The following is a 17,873-nucleotide window of genomic DNA, read 5'->3' as shown; positions in this document are numbered from 1 at the left end:
CCTCGAACCGAGCTGACATTTTTAGGATGACATTGTGATAATCTGCCATTTTCGGATCCTTGGCATCGAAGTCTCCATTTATCTGGGATATCGCAAGGTTCGAATCCCCGCGCACCTCTAGGCATTGAATGCCAATCGATACTGCCATCCGGAGACCATGTAGAAGGGCCTCATATTCGGCTGTGTTGTTGGAGTCCGTATACATTATCTATAGTACGTATTGGACAGTATCTCCTGTTGGGGACGTCAAAACGACGCCAGCCCCCAGACCAGCCAACATTTTGGAGCCGTCGAAGTGCATGATCCAGTTTGAATATGTGTCGTACTCTTTAGGGAGTTCGGCTTCCGTCCACTCAGCGACGAAGTCAGCCAAAACTTGCGACATGATAGCTCGACATGGCTTGTAAGTTATGTCGAACGGGAGGAGCTCAATGGCCCATTTGGCAATCCGGCCCGTCGCGTCACGGGTGTTTATAATATCGTTAAGTGGTACTTCCGAGGCTACCGTTATCGAACACTCTTGAAAGTAGTGTCGCAGCTTCCGGGATGCCATAAATACCGCGTACGCTATCTTTTGATAATGCGGGTACCATGATTTGCATGGAGTAAGGACAGTGGACACATAATAAACCGGCTTTTGAAGGGGGAATTTGTGTCCGTCCGCTTCTCGCTCGACGACGAGCACTACGCTTTCTACTTGATGAGTTGCTGCAATGTATAATAGCATTGGTTCGCCAATGTTTGGCGCGGCCAGGACTGGGTTTGTTGCCAATATGGCTTTTATTTCGTTGAGTCCGGCCGAGGCGGCATCCGTCCACTCAAAGTTTTCGGTGCACCGGAGGAGGCGATAAAGGGGTAATGCCTTTTTTCCCAAGCGGGAGATAAAAGCGGCTTAGAGTCACCATGCATCCAGTCAATTTTTGTATTTTTTTTGAGGTCTGTTGGGGTAGCCAACTGTGACAACACTCGGATTTTGGCCGGATTAGCTTCAATACCTCTACTGGAGACAATGAATCCCAGGAGCTTTCTGGCTGGTACGCCGAAAACGCATTTTTCCGGATTGAGCTTGATGTCATATGTTCGGAGGTTGTCGAATGTGAGCCTCAAGTCGTCTACTAGAGTTTCGACATGCTTGGTTTTAACGACCACGTCGTCCATGTATGCCTCCACTGTTTTGCCGATCTAGTTTGGCAGACATGTCTGAATCATGCGCTGATATGTTGCGCCGGCGTTTTTGAGCCCGAAGGGCATTGTGTTGAAGCAGAATGGGCCGTATGGTGTGATGAATGCCGCTGCGGCTTGGTCTGGCTCTGCCATTTTAATTTGATGGTAGCCGGAGTATGCGTCGAGGAAACACAATGAATCGTGTCCTGCGGTAGCATCGATGATTTGATCGATGCGTGGGAGGGGGAAGGGATCCCTTGGGCAGGCCTTGTTAAGGTCCTTAAAATCGACGCACAAGTGCCAGGATTTGTCCTTCTTTGGTACCATCACCAGGTTTGCTAGCCAGTCCGGATGTTTTATGTCTCTGATGAATCCGGCCTCCAATAGCTTGGCTAGTTCCTATCCCATGGCTTGTCTCTTAGGCTCGGAGAAACGTTGAAGAGCCTGCTTGACTGGCTTGAATCATTTTAGGACATTTAGGCTGTGCTCAGCCAGCCTGCGTGGGATTCCTGGCATGTCTGAAGGGTGCCAGGCAAAAATGTCCCAGTCCTTGCGTAGGAACTCTCGCAGTGCGGCGTCGACATCAGGGTTTAATTGTGCCCCGATGGAAGCTGTTTTTGTAGGGTCCGTTAGATGGACTTGGAATTTGACTATTTCATCCGCCGGTTTAAAGGAGGTGGACTTGGATCTTTTATCGAGTATCACATCGTCCCTATTCACCGTGGAGCGCAGCGCAGTTAGTTCCTCGACCGCTAGGGCTTCGGATAGTGCCTCGAGGGCCAGTGCGGCTGTCTTATTTTCGGCGCGGAGTGCTATGTCCGGATTACTAGCAAGAGTGATGATTCCGTTGGGCCCAGGCATTTTGAGCTTCATGTACCCGTAATGGGGTATGGCTTGGAAGATTGTAAACGCCTCCCGCCCTAGTAGAGCGTGGTATCCACTGCTGAACCTGTAATTTCTTCGGACCTGTAATTATCCGGCGTGCCGAATACCACATCTAGTGTGATTTTCCCAGCACAGCGTGCTTCCCGACTGGGGATGATTCCTCTAAAGGTTGTGCTACTTTGCTCAATGCGGCTCTAGTCTATTTCCATCTTTTGAAGAGTTTCCTCATAGATGAGGTTTAATCCGCTGCCGCCGTCCATGAGTACCTTGGTGAGTCGAAAGCCGTCCACGATTGGACTGAGGACCAATGTGGCTGGTGCTCGGGCTGTTCGGAATTTGGGTTCGTCACTGGCATTGAAGGTAATAGCCGTGTCACTCCAAGGATTTATTTCTGCTATGTGGCAAATTTCGGCCATGCTGCGGAGTGTTCGCTTGAGTCTATTATTTGACGCGAAGGTCTCAAAGACCGTTAACACCGTATTGTTGTCCACGGGATGGTGCTCTGTGGTTTTTGGGAGGAGTAGATCCTCACCACTTTTGGCCACCTGCCGGAGTATCCAACATGCTCTAAGGCTGTGCGTTGGTATTGCATCTGCTGTACTATGAATTTTGCAGGGTCCGTTGAGCCATCCCTCCAGTACGGTTCCTTGCCCCGTAGAGGGCTTTTGCTTTTTGGTAGTTAACCCAGGTGTATTGTGATAATGCACCCTTTTATTTCGGACTGGGTTTGTATTCAGGGCTGGATTATCCCAAAATTTTATTTCGGTTTTCTAGGCGCTTTCCATCGCACAGTACTTTCATACTATGGACACCAAGTTGGCAAAGCGTGTAATTTCACGGCGACTTATGGCATTGAGGATTCCCTTGTCCGTGCAATTATTGCAGAAGAATGAAATTGCGTCTTCCTCGCGGCAGTCCTTTATCCTGTTCATGACCACGAGGAATCTGGCCCAGTAATGGTGTATTGTTTCTTCGGGCTCTTGCCTAATTTGGGATAGATCGTGTATGTTTGGGTGGATGGGTGGAATTGAATCCGAATCCTCACCCGATCTGAGACTTAGGGGCCAAGGAGTTTCCGAACTCGAAATTTTGGATTCTTTGATGTTTTCCGATAAATCTAGCCCGCTGCATGATTCTAGGTTCAGGCCTTGAGTGACGTCCTCCCCTCCGCGGGTATCCGGCTTGGAGGGATCGGGAATCTGGACATAGCTAGTCCTTAAGATAGATGAAGGGTTGCCGCATTGTTCCTCCACCACTGCAACGTGATGGGTGACCTGGGGAGAGTTAATCTCTCTCAGATCGGGTTTAGGCCCAATCTGATCGTAGTCTGTAGCGACTCCCAGGGTGGCGATGCGATCCAAGAGCTCGTTCAGGGAAGAGAGCTCCATTGGATCTAACTGCTCGGCGAGTTCCGAGTTGACGTGAAGCTTTCTTTCGATGACCCGAGAAGTCATCGTCGGCGCAGCGGCCGAACAGGCGGTCATAAGAAAACCCCCTAGCCAGAGAGTTTGGCCGATAGCCAAAGCTCCCTCAACGATAGTGCCGTCTTTAAAGATGGGACGAGGCATCCTTCCAGGTGGCGACGGCACAACGGAACTCTCAATGAAAGCACCAATGTCGGTGTCAAAACCGGCGGATCTTGGGTAGGGGGTCCCGAACTGTGCGTCTAGGCCGGATGGTAACAGGAGGCAGGGGACACGATGTTTTACCAAGGTTCGGGCCCTCTTGATGGAGGTAAAACCCTACGTCCTGCTTGATTAATATTGATGATATGTGTAGTACAAGAGTAGATCTACCATGAGATCAGAGAGGCTAAACCCTAGAAGCTAGCCTATGGTATGATTGTATGTTATGGTTGTTGTCCTACGGACTAAAAACCTTCAGTTTATATAGACACCGGAGAGGGTTAGAGTTACACAAGGTCGGTTACAAAGGAGGACATATCCATATACGTATTGCCTAGCTTGCCTTCCACGCCAAGTAGAGTCCCATCCGGACACGAGACGAAGTCTTCAATCTTGTATCTTCATAGTCTAACAGTCCGGCCAAAGGAGATAGTCCGGCTGTCCGGAGACCCCCTAATCCAGGACTCCCTCACCTACCATGGAGCGACATCTGCATGAAATTTTATTGCCACCCAAGGCTCGTCTCTTTTGCTCTACATGAAGGAAATATACCCTAGAGGCAATAAGAAACTTGTTATTTATATTTCCTTATATCATGATAAATGTTTATTATTCATGCTAGAATTGTATTAACCGGAAACTTAGTACATGTGTGAATACATAGACAAATAGAGTGTCACTAGTATGCCTCTACTTGACTAGCTCGTTAATCAAAGATGGTTAAGTTTCCTAGCCATAGACATGAGTTGTCATTTGATGAACGAGATCACATCATTAGATAATGATGTGATTGACTTGACCCATCTGTTAGCATAGCACTATGATTGTTTTAGTTTATTGCTACTGCTTTCTCCATAAGTTATGCATGTTCCTATGACTATGAGATTATGCAACTCCCGAATACTGGAGGAACACTTAGTGTGCTATCAAATGTCACAATGTAACTGAGTGATTATAAAGATGCTCTACAGGTTTCTCAATGGTATTTGTTGAGTTGGCATAGATTGAGATTAGGATTTGTCACTCTGATTGTCGGAGAGGTATCTCCGGGCCCTCTCGGTAATGCACATCACTATAAGCATTGCAAGTAATGTGACTAATGAGTTAGTTACGGGATGTTGCATTACGGAACGAGTAAAGAGACTTGCCGGTAACAAGATTGAACTAGGTATGATGATACCGACGATCGAATCTCGGGCAAGTAACATACCGATGACAGAGGAACAACGTATGTTGTTATACGGTTTGACCGATAAAGATCTTCATAGAAAATGTAGGAACCAATATGAGCATTCAGGTTCTGCTATTGGTTATTGACTGGAGATGAGTCTCAGTCATGTCTACGTAGTTCTCGAACCCGTAGGGTCCGCACGCTTAACGTTCGATGACGATCGGTATTATGAGTTTATGTATTTTGATGTACCGAAGGTAGTTTCGAGTCCCGGATGTGATCACGAACATGACGAGGAGTCTAGAAATGGTTGAGACATGAAGACTGATATATAGTAAGGTTATGTTTGGACACTGCAAAGGTTTCGGATGAGTTCAGGCATATAGCAGAGTACCAGGGGGTTATCGGAACCCCCCGGGGGCTAAATGGGCCTACATGGGCTTTAGTGGGAGAGAGAGGAGGCGGCCAAGAGGTGGAGGCGCCCCCCCCCCAAGCCCAATCCGAATTGGGAAGGAGGGCGCCCCCCTTTCCTTCTTCTCCTCTTCCCCTTGCTTCCCCCTCCTATTGGGACTGGGAAAGGGGGGAACCTACTCCTAGTAGGCGTAGGAATCCCCCCTTGGGGCGCACCATGAGGCCGGACGGCCCCCTCCTCCCCTCCTTTATATACGGAGGAGGACGGCACCCCATAGACACACAAGTTGATCTTAGCCATGTGCGGTGCCCCCCTCCATAGATTTCCACCTCGATCATATTGCCGTAGTGCTTAGGTGAAGCCCTGCGTCGGTAACTTCATCATCACCATCAACATGTTGTCGTGCTGACGAAACTCTCCCTCAGCCTTAGTTGGATCTAGAGTTCGAGGTACGTCATCAAGCTGAACGTGTGCAGATCGCGGAGGTGCCGTGCGTTTGGTACTTGATCGATTGGATCGCGAAGACATTCGACTACATCAACCGCGTGAATTAATGTTTCCTCTTTCGGTCTACGAGGGTATGTAGACACACTCTCCCCTCTCATTGCTATGCATCTCCTAGATAGATCTTGCGTGATCATAGGAAATTTTTTGAAATACTGCATTCCCCAACACTACATGCTCAGTTCCATTGTGTACAATAACTGACATGCATAGGAATAAAACATAGTGAGATTATGTAAGGAGTGCATGTAGAAATCCAGAGTGATGGTAGCAATCTGTGGATAGACCCAAAACCAATGATAGCATGCAGATAATGGCTTCAGTTAAAAAATACAGATAATGGCTTCTTTACTGTTTGTTTCCCACCCAACATGAAACTCATAGTAGACACCTGAGATTAACTAGATAGTAGATAGATACTATTGATTGCGGCCCCGATATGTACTCCACAACCATTTAAAAACTCAAGTTTGACCATTAGTTTGGAGCTGACTCAGATTCTAATCGGTGAACAGGACGATAAAGTAGCATGTAATATTAAGCGATGCATAACATAAGCAGACACGAAAGAGTGTGACCTATTTTGCGGACCTGTGTAGTCCTCGAGGTCATATGCTTGGTAGATGATGGTAATACAGTTGTCATGGCTGCCGGCGGCACGGAAGAAGATCTGAGGCGGTGAAAGACAGTCTGGAGGCCGGATCCCTATTGTGTTGGACCCTTCTATCGTTGGAGCAGCTGAACTGGGGTGGACGACGGTGCAGCAGGAGCGGGACAAACCACACAAGGTTTTCTTTGACAACTATCTATAAGAGAAGTAATTATGTAAGGGCTCATTTGAATTGGAGGATTCTAACAATGTAGGGATATGAAATACACAGTAATAGGATAGGAATGCATGTGCAAAACAGAGAATTTAAAAATACAGGATTTCTGCCAATATGGGTGTTTGGTTCACAAGAATTGAAAGATCATAGGATGCAAAGAAGCATGGTGAGATTAAGTCAAACCACAAAAAAATGTATGGTTATAATGCTATTATGCTACTATCTCTTAGTCTTGTGCTTCATGAATAGGAATTTGAAAAGGAGGACAAGTGGGTATTAAAATTCCTATGGTTTTTCGTTCAAGGAGACACTAAAGGAACAAATCCTATAGTTTTCCTTTGCTCCATTCCTTTGAACCAAATGCATGAATAGTAGTACCATAGGAAACTTTCCAATTCCTATGTTTTTCCTTCACTTTTCCTTTCATGCACTAGCGATTCTAGTAGGAAGGCTTGAGCAAGGAAAATCCTACACTCAAACAATGTTTTTGTGCTACTTCTACTACTTTAGACCCAGGCCACTACCCTACTAGATCAACTCCCAGGCCCATCGACAAATGCACAGCTCAAACACGCAGAGATAACTAATGATGGCGTTCAAGAGAGTCCATCACGGATAGCTAAGTTGCCTGGTACCTCACTTCTTGTCTTATAGTAGGAGAAACTAATCATATTTCACGTTACTACGTGTGCTCAGTGGACAATATATATATAACATGTAGAGTAAAAAATATATGCAACAAGTGTACAACCTCTTTGGCGAAGCCATGTCGATCTCAGCGTGATTGGGTTGGTGAGTGAGGATGATCCGGCTGACTTGGCTGTCAGAGGAGGGGAAGAAGATCTTAGGCATCTTGAGATGGAGCCCGGGGTACTGCTCCGCTGTGATGGAGGGTTTCCTCGTTGGAGTAGCTCCGGTGAGTTGTACGACACCGAGGCTAAAGCAGGACAAGAGAGACAACGTTAACCTGAGTGGAAATCTAATAGCATCTCCAATAAATGACGTAAAATATATAACCACAAAGTGCTAGATGTAAAATACATCAGCCGCTCATCTCTGAATTAACTGTCGAAACTGAATTTAACTGTCGAAACTGAACTTAACTGTCAAAACTGAATTTTGCTGTCGAAACTGAACGCAATAGTAGCAGAAAAGCGGTAGCAGCAGTGCGTGCGAGAGCCGGGGCCGCTGGTCATGTAGCAGTTCATATTCAACCTCCACCCCCTGAGCCACCAGCCACCACCGGCCAAACCGCCGCCCCCCGCCGCCCACGGCCGGCGGTGCGCCGCCCACCCACCCCGAAACCCCTCCCCACCGTCGGTCCTTCGCCGCCCCGGCCATCCCTCTAGCCCCCCCCCCTGTGCCGAGCTTTTTCTCCGGTGATCCCCACGCCACCGCCCCCACCCTAAACCCTAAGATAGATAGAGGGGTACCTCTCCGGCGAGCCCCCCTCCCCGCTGCAGCTGGTTCTTCCTTTAACTCCGGTGAGCCCCCCCTCCCACCCCCTGAAAACTAACTGACCCAAAATTGGATTCAGTCGACTGAAGTGTAGCCAAATCAGAGCAGCATCGCAAGCAAGAGCAAGAGCGAGAGCAGCAGCGTAAGAAAGAGCAAGAGCAAGAACAATAGCAATAGCAGACCAGGCAGGGGACCGAGAGCAGGAGCAGAGCAGCAGCACGAGCGAGAGCTAAAGCATCAGCAGCTCCTACTATTGTGGACATCGCTGCCGAGGGAGCGATGGCATGGAGGAAGTGGCCGGCGATGCCACCGTGGATGGAGCCGCGCCATGTCAGCTCGGGATCGAGCGCCGGCAGCACCGTGAGGTCGAATCAAGAAGAAAATGTGGTGATTAGTGTACAACCTCTTTGGTGGTGCTGATTAGGCCTCAGCTTAATCCGAGGAAACGGTGATGATGCTGCTCTTTCGGTGGTGCAGGTGAAGATGGTGGTGTGGGAATGGAGGTGGTGCGAAAGACGAGGGGAACGTCGGGGCAGCTCCTTGGAGTTGGAGGACGGGGTGGCTGAACCGGTGGGGCGACGAGATTGACGATGGATCCTCATCTGGTACGGTGGATGAGGGACGTCGAGGTATTGCTGTGGACGACGCCGTAGGGAAAGAGGCTCTAGCTGGGTGGCGGACGGAGGAGGGTGTGGGGCTTCGCGGGTTTTCGCGGCCTCGGTGTACGAATGGGTGGGCGGATGGGATGGGAGTGGGAAACCATGGTTAGGGACGCGCTTGTCCGAAATGTGGGGTAAGTTAAGAAAGTACCCCCACCGATTTCAGCTAGGCGGTTCTTTTGGTTCAGGGGTATCACGGGCATTTCGCGTGTCGGGATTTCGCAGGAGGTGGGAGTTTTCCCGCGCACTGTAATTTTGGGATAGCAAGGTGATGTCTACTACACAACCTTCTTCTTGTAGACGTTGTTGGGCCTCCAAGTGCAGAGGTTTGTAGGACAGTAGCAAATTTCCCTCAAGTGGATGACCTAAGGTTTATCAATCCGTAGGAGGCGTAGGATGAAGATGGCCTCTCTCAAGCAACCCTGCAACCAAATAACAAAGAGTCTCTTGTGTCCCCAACACACCCAATACAATGGTAAATTGTATAGGTGCACTAGTTCGGCGAAGAGATGGTGATACAAGTGGTATATGGATAGTAGATAATAGTTCTTATAATCTGAAAATATAAAAACAGCAAGGTAACTAATGATAAAAGTGAGCACAAATGGTATTGCAATGCTAGGAAACAAGGCCTAGGGTTCATACTTTCACTAGTGCAAGTTCTTTCAACAATAATAACATAATTGGAACTCATAACTATACCTCAACATGCAACAAAGAGTCACTCCAAAGTCACTAATAGAGGAGAACGAACGAATAGATTATGGTAGGGTATGAAACTACCTCAAAGTTATTCTTTCCAATCAATCCGTTGGCCTATTCCTATAAGTGTCACAAACAGCCCTAGAGTTCGTACTAGAATAACACCTTAAGACACAAATCAACCAAAACCCTAATGTCACCTAGATACTCCAATGTCACCTCAAGTATCCGTGGGTATGATTACACGATATGCATCACACAATCTCAGATTCATCTATTCAACCAACACATAGAACCTCAAAGAGTGCCCCAAAGATTCTACCGGAGAATCACGATGAAAACGTGTGCCAACCCCTATGCATAGGTTCATGGGCGGAACCCGCAAGTTGATCACCAAAACATACATCAAGTGAATCACGTGGTATCCCATTGTCACCACAGATACATACGGCAAGACATACATCAAGTGTTCTCAAATCTTTAAAGACTCAATCCGATAAGATAACTTCAAAGGGGAAACTCAATCCATTACAAGAGAGTAGAGGGGGGAGAAAACATCATAGGATCCAACTATGATAGCAAAGCTCGCGATACATCAAGATCGTACCACCTCAAGAACACGAGAGAGAGAGGGAGAGAGAGATCAAACCCATAGCTACTGGTACATACCCTCAGCCCCGAGGGGGAACTACTCCCTCCTCATCATGGTGAGCACCGGGATGATGAAGATGGCCACCGGAGAGGGATTGCCCCCTCCGGTAGGGTGCCGGAACGGGTCTAGATTGGCTTTCGGTGGCTACGGAGGCTTCTGGCAGCGGAACTCCCAATCTATTGTGCCCCCTGATCGTTTTAGGCTATACGGAGATATATAGGAGGAAGAAGTGCGTCAGGGGGCCACGAGGGGCCCATGAGGGTGGAGGGTGCGCCTAGGGGGGTGGGCGCGCCCCCCTGCCTCATGGCCTCCTCGTTGATCCCCTGACGTACACTCCAAGCCTTCCGGGCTTCTTCTGATCCAAAAATAAGTTCCGTGAAGTTTCAGGTCAATTGGACTCCGTTTGATTTTCCTTTTCCGCGATATACTAAAACAAGGAAAAAATCATAAACTGGCACTAGGCTCTGGGTTAATAGGTTAGTCCCAAAAATAATATAAAAGTGTATAATAAAGCCCATAAACATCCAATGTTGATAATATAATAGCATGGAACAATCAAAAATTATAGATACATTGGAGACGTATCAGCATCCCCAAGCTTAATTCCTGCTCGTCCTCGAGTAGGTATATGATAAAAACAGAATTTTTGATGTGGAATGCTACCTAACATATTTATCCATGTAATTCTCTTTATTGTGGCAAGAATATTCAGATCCATAAGATTCAATACAAAAGTTTAATATTGACATAAAAATAATAATGCTTCAAGCATACTAACTAAGCAATTATGTCTTCTCAAAATAACATGGCCAAAGAAAGCTATCCCTAGAAAATCATATAGTCCGGCTATGCTCCATCTTCACCACACAATGTATTTAAATCATGCACAACCCCGATGGCAAGCCAAGCAATTGTTTCATACTTTTGATGTTCTCAAACTTTTTCGATCTTCACGCAATACATGAGCGTGAGCCATGGACATAGCACTATAGGTGGAATAGAATGGTGGTTGTGGAGAAGACAAAAAGGAGAAGATAGTCTCACATCAACTAGGTGTATCAACGGGCTATGGAGATGCCCATCAATAGATATCAATGTGAGTGAGTAGGAATTGCCATGCAACGGATGCACTAGAGCTATAAATGTATGAAATCTCAACAAAAGAAACTAGTGGGTGTGCATCCAACTCTCTTGCTCACGAAGACCTAGGGCATTTTGAGGAAGCCCATCATTGGAATATACAAGCCAAGTTCTATAATGAAAGATTCCCACTAGTATATGAAAGTGACAACATATGAGACTCTCTATCATGAAGATCATGGTGCTACTTTGAAGCACAAGTGTGGTAAAAGGATAGTAGCATTGCCCCTTCTCTCTTTTTCTCTCATTTTTTTTATTTTTTTATTTTTTTTATTTGGGCTTTTTCTCTTCTTTTTATGGCCTCTTTTTTCTCTCTCTCTTTTTTTCGTCCGGAGTCTCATCCCGACTTATGGGGGAATCATAGTCTCCATCATCCTTTCCTCACTGGGACAATGCTCTAATAATGATGATCATCACGCTTTTATTTTCTTACAACTCAAGAATTACAACTCGATACTTAGAACAAAATATGACTCTATATGAATGCCTCCGGCGGTGTATCAGGATATGCAATGACTCATGAGTGACATGTATGAAAGAATTATGAATGGTGGCTTTGCCACAAATACGATGTCAACTACATGATCATGCTAAGAAATATGACAATGATGGAGTGTGTCATAATAAATGGAACGGTGGAAAGTTGCATGGCAATATATCTCGAAATGGTTGTGGAAATGCCATAATAGGTAGGTATGGTGGCTGCTTTGAGGAAGGTATATGGTGGGTTTATGATACCGGCGAAAGGTGCGCGATATTAGAGAGGCTAGCAATGGTGGAAAGGTGAGAATGTGTACCATGGACTCAACATTAGTCATAAATAACTCACATACTTATTGCAAAAATCTATTAGTTATCGAAACAAAGTACTACGTGCATGCTCCTAGGGGGGTAGATTGGTAGGAAAAGACCATCGCTCATCCCCGACCACCACTCATAAGGAAGACAATCAAGAAATAAATCATGCTCCGACTTCATCACATAGCGGTTCACCATACGTGCATGCTACGGGAATCACAAACTTCAACACAAGTATTTCTCAAATTCTCAACTACTCAACTAGCATGACTCTAATATCACCATGTCCATATCTCAAAACAATCATCAAGTATCAAACTTCTCTTAGTATTCAATGCACTTATATGAAATTTTTTATTATATCCCTCTTGGATGCCCATTGTAACGCCCTCGATGCGGCTATATCTCCTACGTGTCGAAGCACGACTTAGAGGCATAACCGCATTGAAAGCAATGTCGCAAGTGAGGTAATCTTCACACAACCCATGTAATACAATAAGGGAAAAGATACATAGTTGGCTTACAATCGCCACTTCACACAAATACATGAATAAAGCATTACATCATCCAAATACAGTCAAGGTCCGACTATGGAACCAAAATAAAAGAAGACTACCCCAAATGCTACACAAATCCCGATTGACCCCGACTGGGCTCCACTACTGATCAACTAGAACGAAACAACACAAAGTACAAGATCTTCATCGAGCTCCTCCTTGAGCTTGGTTGCGTCACCTGCACGGTATCATCGGCACCTGCAAACTGGTTTTGGAAGTATTTGTGAGTCACAAGGACTCAGCAATCTCACACCCTCGCGATCAAGACTATTTAAGCTTATAGGTAAGGCAAAGGTATTAGGTGGAGCTGTAGCAAGCGACTAGCATATATGGTGGCTAACATACGCAAATGAGCGCGAGAAGAGAGGGCAAAGCACGGTCGAGAAACTATGATCAAGAAGTGATCCTAGAACAACCTACGTCAAGCATTACTCCAACACCGTGTTCACTTCCCGGACCCCGCCGAGAAGAGACCATCATGGTTACACACGCGGTTGATGTATTTTAATTAAGATCAACTTCAGGTTTTCTACAATCGTACATTAACAAATTCCCATCTACCCATAACCGCGGGCACGGCTTTCGAAAGTTCAAAACCCTACAGGGGTGTCCCAACTTAGCCCATCACAAGCTCTCATGGTCAACGAAGGATATTCCTTCTAGCGGGAAGACCCAATCAGACTCGGAATCCCGGTTACAAGACATCCTCGATAATGGTAAAACAAGTCCAGCAACACCGCCCGAATGTGCCGACAAATCCCGATAGGAGCTGCACATATCTCGTTCTCAGGGCACACTCAGATGAGCAGTCCGTACAACTAAAACCAGCCCTCGAGTTTCCCCGAGGTGGCGCTGCAAGGGGCTCTAGTTTGGACCAACACTTAGAGGAGCACTGGCCCGGGGGGTAAAATAATGATGACCCTCAGGAGCGCGACTCCCAACGGAAAAGGAAAGTCTAGGTGGCGAATGGTAAAACCAAAGTTGGGCATTGCTGGAGGAGTTTTATTCAAGGCGAACTGTCAAGGGGTTCCCATTATAACCCAACTGCGTAAGGAACGCAAAATCTGGGAACATAACACCGATATGACGGAAACTAGGGCGGCAAGAGTGGAACAAAACACCAGGCATAAGGCCGAGCCTTCCACCCTTTACCAAGGATATAGATGCATTAATTTAATAAGAGATATTGTGATATCCCAACAAGTAAACATGTTCCAACAAGGAACAACATCTCCATGTTCCAACAAGGAACAAACTTTAAACTTCACCTGCAACTAACAACGCTATAAGAGGGGTTGAGCAAAGCGGTAACATAGCCAAACAACGGTTTGCTAGGACAAGGTGGGTTAGAGGCTTGGCTTAACAATATGGGAGGCATGATAAGCAAGTGGTAGGTATCGCAGCATAGGCATAGCAAAAGAGCGAGCAACTAGCAAGCAAATATAGAAGTGATTTCGAGGGTATGGTCATCTTGTCTGAGATCCCGCAAGGAAGAAGAACGATTTCATGAAGAAGACAAACGGACGTAGCCGAATGGGTCCTCACAAGCGCGACGTTATCGGAACCCACCCGAAGAAGCAGCACCGGAAAGAAGCACACAACATAGTAAACAACCACCACATAATCATGGCATGATGCACAACAAGTATGATGCATGTCCGGTTTAAGGATACATGGCATGGCAAAGTGCACAAGCAATCCTACAAATTAAGTGGAGCTCAATATTGACGGAACACCACATCAATTATTAAGTTCACTCTCGGTTAGATACTCAACAATATTAAATGTTGGTTAACATGGCAAGAGGTGAAGCATAACAAAACTAGACCATTTAAGCAATTTAAATGGAGCCGGATATAACGAACAACAAATTCGGTAAATCCCCATATGCATTTAGTAATTAATGCAAACAACAATTTTAAATGTTTAAATGTTGTTATCATGATGCGGATGACATATGCAAGTTTATGCAAGTGTATGAAAATGTTGATAACAGCATTTTATGAAGCATTAGTCATCGTCACGGAAACGAAAGGAGAGATACCGGTGCAAAGGAAGCAAGGGTGCAGATGTTCGGAACATGCTAGAGATGGTGGGGTGATCCTGGATTCCGGGTGTCCCATGAGTTGGCGACAAGGAAAAGAGTGACAATTTGGACATGGTGCAAACACGAGCATCTCAAACATCGCAAGCATTCGTTCACGGACGTCGTTGGGGTTATACCTTTGAAGCGTGCAAACGAGACGGTTCGGGTTCGATGGGACGTAGTGGTACTTTCGGTCCTCGGCGACGGAAGAGGTACAGACGTTCTCAAGGCACTTGTCGGTCCGGACTTGGTGTAGTTGTACATGGCAAACGTAGTGGTACTCGAAGGCTTGTCAAAACCCAAGCGATAGTAGTCATACACGATGCGTTGTGGAAGTAGTTGTACTCGCGGACTTCGGCGGCGGTAGTCGTTCAGGGTCTTGGCGGTTCGTCGTGTAGCCGTACATGTTCGACGTGGTACATGGTTCGAAGTCGTGCATATCCCGTAGATGTTCACGATCACCGTGAGGAACTTGTCGAATCCAGGGTCTTAGTCGTCGGTAGTGGTACATGTTTCGAAGGTGAACTTGAAGAACTCGAATCCCTTCGGGGTTGTCGTGGTACTTGGGGTCTTCGGACCCACCGGTCTCGTTCTTGCGACAATAGTTGAACTTGAAGTTATTGGTTCAAGGGTCTTCGGCGACGGTAGTCGTTCCAGGCATCGGGCGTCGAGGAACTTGGTGACAACTGAGGTTTTTGACGATCTGGTGAGACGACATGGTCCGGGGAAGTCTTGATCTTGATGGTCTTGATCTCCAAAGTAGCACAAGGAGAGATGCACGGTCGAGGTCATCTTCGGCCCTAGGGTTCCATGATGGCGCCGTGGTGGTCTTGTAGCAGCAGCCAGGGCATTAGGGAGGAGATGGTTGTGGAGAGGCGATCAGGGGCGTGAGGAAATGGTCCTGGTCCCGACAAGAGAGGCAGCGGGCGCGAGGCCCTTGCTAGACGGAGCTGGAGCAAGAGAAGGGGTCAACGCCCGGCAACGAGGTGTTCCTTCTCGACATGAAGCAGAGCAGCGGTGATGGCTGTCAGCGCCGGGGCAACAACAGGCGGCGGTAGCGAACAAGCAGGGCCAGGCGAAGGTCCGGCAGGGTGTGAGGGCGCGGAGGACCGGCGGATTGGCGTCCATGGGGCCCTGCTGTCCAAGAGAGAGAGCACGAACTCAGGGAAGGGGACGGGATGGAGAAGAAAGGAAACGGGGCAGAGGAAGCGACCTGGTGATGCAGAGGAGGCCGACGAGGGAAGGTGACGGCGCCTGGCGCGGGAGGCCGGGCGCGGCGCCATGGGAGGCGACAACGCGGAGGAGGGAGGCGCAGCCCTGATCGCACGCGCAGGGCGGCGACCTACTGGAGAGGTAGAAGGAGCAATAGGAGCCGGCGGGGATGCGAAGTCGCGATGGCTGGAGGAGGAGAGCCTCGAGGAAGAAGGGGATCGAGCAGGGCTCTCCCTCGTTCAAGCATGCGGGATTGGGTGGCGGCGGTTGGGAACGAGAGGGGTGGAGGGGATCAGCGATCCTCCTGGCGGCGCGAGGGGAACGCGAGAGAGTGAGAGGTTGTGCGGGCTAGGGTTAGTCGGGGTTTAAGTTGGGCCGGCGTGAGAGGCCCAGTGAGAGGAGGTCTAACAGGCCGGTTGGTGATGGAGAGGCCAAGGTGGGCTGCGGCTGGCCCGAAACTTCTATTTCCTATCTCTAATTTTCTTCAAGCAGAAAATAAAGAGAGAATCACAGGGGAAAAGAAGAGGTGTATGAGAAATATAAAAATATCCTCATGACCTTGAATTCATGCCCTATTTGATAAAATTGGTTTGGACATTTTTAGAGGTAGAAAAAAACAAGTTTAAATATGATTCAAACTTGAGGCATTTTTGAACCTAACCAAAACAACTCCAAAGGATTTGAAATTTGACAGAGAGGGTTTGGGCATGGAGAACTAGCACCAGGAAAAGAATGAACATTAATGGAGGAGGAGAAAAAAGACTCTTGCCAAAATGAAAGAAAGAAGAAGGAAGGAGGAGGGCAAGATGGCACTTGCAAAAAGAAAGAAAAGAGAAGGAAGGAAGGTGGTGATGCATGGATCTCACATGGGGCATGCAACAAAATCTCATGCATGAAATGCTACAATGCAAAATATGCAATGATGAATGCAACAAGCTAAACAAATCACACAACGAAAACGCAGAAACCCTGGAAGGCAACTGGAGCTCCGGTGTTGGGGCGTCACAACACTCCACCACTACAAGAGGATCTCGTCCTGAGATCTAGAATGGCACCGGAGGGAAAATGGAAGAGAAAGAGAAGAGGTAAAACTAAGTTGCTTGTTTGACAAACGAGTGAGACCAAAGAACCTTGAAAAGGTTAAGCCATTTGAGAAAAGAATACAATGGAGAAGAACGAAGTTGAAAAACACTCCGTTAAGAAAGAGGAATAAGAAAGAGCCGATTTAGGTAACACTCCGGTTGAAAGGATAAGCATGAATCAAACATGATCCTGACAAGACCAGAAGATGGGTTGAAGAGAGCAACATCACAATGCCTCCGGAAGGAAGAAATAGAAGATAGATAATTGAAATAAAAGAATGGAGAAGAAAATGCCAGCTTCTGCCACAAAAGAGCTTGAAAAGGCATCCTTAGGAGACGGGTCGAGCAGAGTTGTTGGAAAACCAACAACGAAAGGATAAGCTTGATATGGTCTTGAGGAGTACATCTCAAATTAAGAGATGACAACCTACCACTCACGGGAAAAGAATTGGATTGATATGAACAAGGAGACGAGAAAGTATTTCACCGGGAGGATAAAGAAGAACTTGGGTCCTTTATAAGCACCATAGATGGCAACAATCCTTAGGGAAGGCTTTAGGTGAAATATAACCCAAGATAACTCCAATGACGAGATTGATGGATTTAAAGTGTCTCATTCTTAACAACATGTGAATCATGGAACATGAACTCAGATTATCAAGAATGCCATAATACCACCTCCAATGATACAGAAGAAAGAATTGCACTCCAGATAGCAAAATGAAGAAAGCTTGAACTCCTCTGAAAAGTATCTTGATGAACACTTCAACAAGGAATTAAATCCTTTATGAACCATCATGTAGAACCTCCATGATGATCTCCGGTAAGAAAAGAATGATCAAACGAAAGGCAAGAGAGGTCGAAAACACAAGGTGAATCCTTGCAATGATTTGATGGATCTTTGGAATGATAATTGAAATAACTTTGAGCTCCGGAAAA

The sequence above is a fragment of the Triticum urartu genome, chromosome 7 (assembly GCF_003073215.2).
Source record: "Triticum urartu cultivar G1812 chromosome 7, Tu2.1, whole genome shotgun sequence".
In the NCBI taxonomy this organism is placed as follows: Eukaryota; Viridiplantae; Streptophyta; class Magnoliopsida; order Poales; family Poaceae; genus Triticum; species Triticum urartu.
Note: the sequence above shows the minus strand (reverse complement) of the source record.